Source organism: Lissotriton vulgaris, chromosome 3_1 (assembly GCF_964263255.1).
Source record: "Lissotriton vulgaris chromosome 3_1, aLisVul1.2, whole genome shotgun sequence".
Lineage (NCBI taxonomy): Eukaryota > Metazoa > Chordata > Amphibia > Caudata > Salamandridae > Lissotriton > Lissotriton vulgaris.
In genome coordinates, this window is record NC_141689.1 from 2,117,919,235 (window position 1) to 2,117,926,252 (window position 7,018).

The window sequence follows — 7,018 nt, forward strand, 5'->3', positions numbered from 1 at the left end:
GTTGTGGGGGGGCCAGGGGGTGGCTAGCGACAACCACGATCTGCAGCGATCACACATAGGTCTTATGGACCTATTTGCCTGTAAAGGGGGGGAGGGGGGTGGGTCAGCAAGGGAGGAGAAGGGGGGACAGGGAGGGTTAAGGGGGTTAAGGGGAAATAAAAAATGTAGAGGAAAAACGGCACAATGTTTAGTACAACACAGGGGTGGACAGTGTAACACACACTTTATTCGGTCATTTCAGCACTTGAGTAAGAATAGTAAGAATTTGAAGCAGCTGCTTATGTATGGTCTCATAGTCCCCGGGAAAAGTACGATATCCCTTAAATGAGCTGTAGAATTGCCACTATAAATGTTTGTGGTCTGAACAACTCTGCTAAAAGGCTAAGAGTGGCTGCACTTTTGAGATTGCTGAGACTAGATTTAGTATGTCTGCAAGAAACACACGTGGAGGCATCTAAGAATTACCTTTTGGGACAGCTAGGGTTCATGGTTCTGGCCAATTCTAAACAAGGGTCTAGAAAGAGGGGGGTAGCAGTTTTAGGCAGAAGTAGAGACGTGGTGGTAATAAGGAAGAAGGAGGATCAGTGGGGTCATTGGGTGATTGTGGAGTTAAGTTTTAAAGGTGACAAATTTACCCTTGCAACAGTCTACGGGTCAACGGAAGATGATCCTGAGGTTTTTCATTACTTGGACGCAGAGCTAGCACACTGGTCAGATCCAATTGTATTTTGTGGAGATTTAAACATTCATGATCCCTCGAGTTCATTCTTACAGGCAGGGGGTCATTACGGAGGTAGGAAGAAGAAAACATATAGGGCTATAGCAGGGCTAGTTGCACATAACTCACTGACTGATCCATGGATTAAGATTCTCCCAAATAAAGATCCCAGCACATTCTATTCAGCTCCCCATAGAGTGCTTGTTAGGCTAGACTATTTTCTGATCTCGGGATCCTTGATCGGGGGGCACAGATTGAAAAACAACCGCGAGTGGTGTCGGATCATAGCCCTGTTATTCTAACTATTAAGATGGGCCAAGGGGGGAAGAAGGAAGCACAATGGACATTTGAAAGAGCACTTTTGACGGATGAGAAGTATAGGAGGTATATGGAGGGTTGGATTGAGGGATTCTGGGACATTAACAGAGGTACGGCGCCATCAGGAGTGGTTTGGGATGCCTTTAAGGCTGGGGTTAGGGGAGAGACCCTAAGCTTCGTACTCTCATCTCAGAAGAAGGAAAAAGACAGAATTAAGGGGATAAATAGTGAATTATTGAAAGCAGAAGAGGAATTGGGAGTAGCTATAGAAGAACAGCTCTCATTGGAACAACATTTACTTAAAATCGTTTCATTAAAAGCCTCAGCAATAGAACATATAGCTAAAAAAGCAGCAGACAACTACTTAATTAAGAAAGAAGGAGCATATGAGCTCAGTGAGAAAGTGGGACATTTGCTAGCTGTCCGCACTAGGCAGAGATTGGCAGCTGCGGATATCACGGAAATTAGGGACGAACAGGGGGTTAATATCCAAGATACAGAAGGGGTGAGGGAAGTGTTCAGGCGATTTTATGCGCAGTTATACCAGGAGGACAGTCTAAGAGAGGTAGAAAAGATTGAAAGGTATTTAAGCAGCATTATTCCGCCTTGTATGGTGGAGGAAGATAAGGAGGAGCTGGAATCACCCTTTCAGATGGAGGAGTTATCAATGGCATTGGGTGCTCTCTCTCCTGGAAAGGCTGCGGGCCCGGATCAGATCCCGGTGGAATTTTATAAAACTTTCTTTAGTGCTCTGGGGCCTGATATGTTTGGGGTTATGAAGTTAGCTCAAATTGGAGAGGCAGTACCTGATTCATGGGGCGGAGCTGATATTATGGTGATTTTAAAAAAAGGGAAACCCCCCATACAACCTGGGTCTTACAGACCGATTACGCTGATGAATGCGGACACTAAAGTCTACTCGAAAATGCTGGCTAAGAGATTAGCAGGGGTTGTCGAGAATCTTGTAGTTTGCTCACAGCATGGGTTTATACCAGGCAAAGGTACTACAGTGCATACAAGGCAGGTGATTACAATGTTGGACGCTGCTGGTATCCTGGGAGACCCTATGGCGGCATTGTTTTTGGATGCTGAGAAAGCTTTTGACAGGGTCTCCCTGGAATATTTATGGCAAACGTTAAGATGGGGTGGCATAGGGGAGCGGTTTATTAAAGCCCTGCAAACATTATATAAGAACCCTAGCGCCAGAATTAGGGTCAACAGAGGACACTCAGCTGCAGTGAAGATAGAAAGAGGAACCAGACAAGGCTGCCCCTCATCTCCTCTTCTTTTCGCATTATACTTAGATCCTTTTTTGCGTAGGTTGGAAGGTAATCAGGCGATCCCCCCAATGAGATTGAAGGGCTGCATGGCTAAAACCTTGGCTTACGCAGACGATGTGGCTGTGTTGACATCTAACCCAGAGGGAGCTATTAGAGAGGTTGAAGCTGAGGCTCTTAATTTTGGTCAGGTTTCAGGCTATAGTCTAAATAGGGCTAAAACCCAAATAGTCTGTAATCAACATGTTGTGGGATGTACGGATCAAAGGGTCACGGGGTCGGCGGTATATTTGGGGGTGATAATCTCAGCGGATCTCGGTACTGTGGTACAGAGGAATATGACCCCCTTGATGAGTACGGTAAAGCTGGACTTGGAACGATTGAATAACCTGCATCTCTCTTTAGTGGGGTGTACGAATGTTATTAAAATGTTAATATTGCCCAAGTTTTTATATTTGTTTAGGGCAATACCCCTTTATTTTGAGGGACAATGGTTTAATACTCTGGAAGCTATACTTAATAGATTTATATGGGTGCAGGGTAAGACCCGTAGAGCATATAGGTTCATGACCCTTCCTAGAGAGAGAGGTGGGTGGGGAGCACCTGACTTCAGGCTATATTATCTGGCAGCCGTGACTCAATACCTTCAAGGGCTGATTGGAGGGGCAGGGCTTGATCAGAGAACGACGGACAGCTCTGATAGGGTTTATGCAGCAGTCTTGGGGGAGGAGGTGGAAAATTGTTTTTTGTACTGTACAGAGTTTGGTTATTATAAAAGAACTAGATTCAAGACATTGGAAGCTGGAATTAAGATTTGGACTGCTCTTATGAAGAAAGTAGGTATAGGGAGGTTTAACTGGTATACAAGGTTGCTGAAAAATAAGTCTTTTCCATCTGAAATTTTCGGGGACAGGACAATGGAGGGTTGGGCAGCGAAAGGAGTTGTTCAGGTTGGAGATGTGATGAATCTAGGAGGCTTTGTACAGTTTACAGAGTTAATGGAGAGGTTCGGATTAGATAGACGGGATTTCTTTAAATTCCTGCAGATAAGGAGTTTTCTGGGGACGAAGCTAGGTGGACGGACCGGGTTTAATAGAGTGGATATTATGGAGAAGATTAGGCTAGGGGGAGATCGCTCAATACGTAGCTTTTATGCAAGCCTTGTAGAATTAAAGCAGGATGATAGGGATAAGTATGGTTGTAAGTGGGCAGAGAAATTGGATGGAGAAGTTGGATGGTTTCAGGAGGCACTGGATTTAGGAAGAATGATACTTTGCTCTGCGTCATTGCAGTCACAACAATACAAAACTCTGTACCTACTCTATCACACTCCATCCAGAATAGCGAAGTGGGGCGGCACTACGGGGATCTCGTGCCCACGTTGTAATTCACCAGACGCTGACATAGTACATATGTTTGCCCTATGTCCTCAGCTTCATTCCTTAATTAATGACTTAGAGAGATTTTTGGAATCATCCCTAGATATGAAAATCACCCTTAAACCTGCCCAGATACTATTGGGAATAGTAGTGGAGGATAACTTTCTGGAGAGAGACTTCATATTTGTTGCCATGGCTGTATATAGACTCTGTATAGCAAGGGCATGGTTGGATAAGAACCCACCTGGTATGCAAGTATGGCTTGCTAACTTATTGGCAGTGTATAATTTGGAAAAAGCTATATATGCAAGGAAAGGCAGGAGAGGAAGGCAATTGGGGTTAAGAATATGGGAACCTATTAGTAGGTGGCGGGCTGGATTCGGGATATGATAAGATGATACTGTTTTGGGTAACTTCAGTAGGACTGTGCATGGTTTGAAGTACTGTAATGCGTATTAATTATAGTAGTAATTTTGATTGTCTTTATTTTTTTATTTTTTTTTTATTTTTCATTATTTAGGATTGTTATGTAGATACTGGGTGATTTATTAGGTTGTATTGGATCAAGATGAAGTGCTGTAATGCTCTTTTCCAATGTTATGTTCAATACTCAGTTATTTTTAATGTTTGCTAATTATATAGGAAATTGTGTTGCACTGTCTATACATTGTGTTTAATTGGAAAATAAAAAATATATTTTTAAAAAAAAAGAACTCCCTAAAGGAAAGGACTACACCGACCATCAGCCACTCACACTCCACCTAAGAACAACAGCCTCCTGTGTAAGCCATCTCTCCTTGCAACTTCCCCTCACCGGTAGTAAGCAATAGGCCCAGGTGGGCTGACTGGGAGGAGTACTCAGCAGGTATTCCACTCTAAACTCCATTCCCCTATGTCAGCAATCTTGCTACTACACTCACCCTCACTGGCAGGAAGTAATTGGTCAAATGGGCTGGGAGGGGGAGGATGTTAGAAAAGACCACACATTTAAGCAGGCCTTCAACTTCAAACTAAGTCCTGGCGGATCTTGCTACTACACTCACCCTCACTGGCAGGAAATCATTTGTCAAGTGGGGGGAGTTAGAAAAGACCACACATCCTAGCAGGCCTTCCACTGCAAACTCCATCCCCCTCTGTCAGACATCTGGCTTCTCCACTCGCCCTCACTGGCAGGAAGTCAACGGTCAAGTGGGGGGGGGGGGAGAATGATACAAAAGACCGCACATCCTAGCAGGCCATCTAATACAAGCTCACAGAAACAGTTACCTGTGATGCACCTCCAAATCCATTTACCTCATATCTGACTATAGAGTGTAAGGTCAAATTCACTGAGCTGTGTACACACAATGCTATGCACATACACGAATGCCCACTCAGGCTGAGGTACCACAGTCTCTGGAGAAGAAATAAATAAAACCATCTCTCACAGCATGAAAACATATATGGGAATGTACACAAAGTGGTCAGGTTTAGGCTGTTACTTCAATGTGTGTGGTGAGACATAGACCATGCATAGCAGATACAAATAACATTAATAATAGATGAGTATGTATGTCATGCATTTATTTCAGATATTGAGTTCAATAGTCCTCAAGTGTCATCTACAGAGTGACAGGTATAAGTCAATGTCAGTAGACATGTTACAATCCAATTTGAGAACACGAATAGATCAGCACAGATGTGGAGCAAGACCCTAATCCACATCATTATTAAGTTGCATTGTTTATGCCAAATAAAGGCTAACATCATGGGGATACGTGCCTAAACATCCTTCTAAAACTGTTTTGGCATCCTGGCATATTCTCAATGTGTACCAGTTGCGGTATAATGTATAATCACAAAATTGACTGTGTCATCTCTGTACTGACAAGGCAATCTGGGAACACCTCGATGTAGACCAAAGAAAACAGCCAGACTCAGACTCCTTCCTTGAATTATCTTCCTGGCAAATAAGACTCGCCCTTATCCTTGGACAAGGAGGAGGAACCTGGCCCATCAGGTTCGGCTCTGCAGGCAGCACCAGAACATCCAGCTGTATCCACTGTGACAAATCGCACCTCAGCTACAAACACCCAGCTGACCCCTACCACAACAGATGCACCATCAACCATGGGCAACAACACCATCATGGCTGCAAAGTACACTGTGGAGTTGATGGACACAAACTCAGTCAATGAGAAAGGAGGATCTGCTTCGACTGTGCAGAAACTAACTGTGCCAGCACACAAGGATAGGGGTGATGGGAAGGGACATGTCAATCAATCAGTATTGGTAAAGTGCAACTACTTACCCGTTAGGGTCTAAAGGCACTGGGAGGGAGGATGCTGCTTTGTAGTGTGCTGGGGTCATCCAAAGAGCTTGGTCTTGCGGTCCTTCCTGAACTGGGGCAATGTGTGATATTGCCAGAGGTGGATGGATAGTGTGTCCCAGGCTTTGGCTGCGAGGTATGCAAAGGAGTTTCCTCCTGTTCTAGTCTTGTTTATATGAGGGACGGTGGCCAGAGAGAGCTGGGCTGATCGCAGGTGACTTTTGGGTACGTGGAAGGAGAGGTGACTGTTCAGGTATGTGGGTCTAATGTTGTGAAGGGCCTTGTATGTGTGAGTGAGGAGATTGAAGGTTATTCTTCTTTCAACTGGAAGCCAGAGGCGATCGTGCATGTTTTGGGTGATATGACTGCAACTGGGATGTCGATCAGTCTAGCTGCGGCATTTTGGACATTCTGGAGTTTGCAAAGGATTTTCTTATTGATTCCCACATAGAGACCATTGTAGTAGTCTAGTCTGCTGCTGATGAGTGTGTGCGTTTTTTTTCAGGATTCTGTTAGGATCTATCTGAAAGTATTTTGGAGTAGGTGGAGGGTGTTACAGCAGGTCTAGGATAAGTTGTTGATCTAGCCGTTCATTGTGAGCAGTGAGTCTAGTATGATGCCGAGCGTATTCCATCAGGGGTGGATTTCCGAGGGTGAAGGACCACCTGGAGTTGTTCCATGTGGTGGGGGAGGAGCCAAGGATGAGGACTTCTGTCTTTTCTGAGTTGAGTTTCAGGCAGCTGTCCTTCATCCAGGTGGAGACAGCTTTCAACCCTTCCTGGAAGTTGTATTTGGTGATGTTTGGTTCATTGGGGAGGGAGAGTATCAGCTAGGCGTTGTCTGCATAAGAGACGATGTTGAGCCAGTGTTTCCAGATGATGGTAGCAAGGGGTGCCATGTTGATGTTGAAAAGGGTGGGGCTGAGGGAGGAGCCCTGGGGCACTCTGCAGTTGGTCCCTGCCCGATCTGAGAAGTAGGGAGGGAGTGATCAATCTGTGTTCTGCCGATAAAGAAGGAA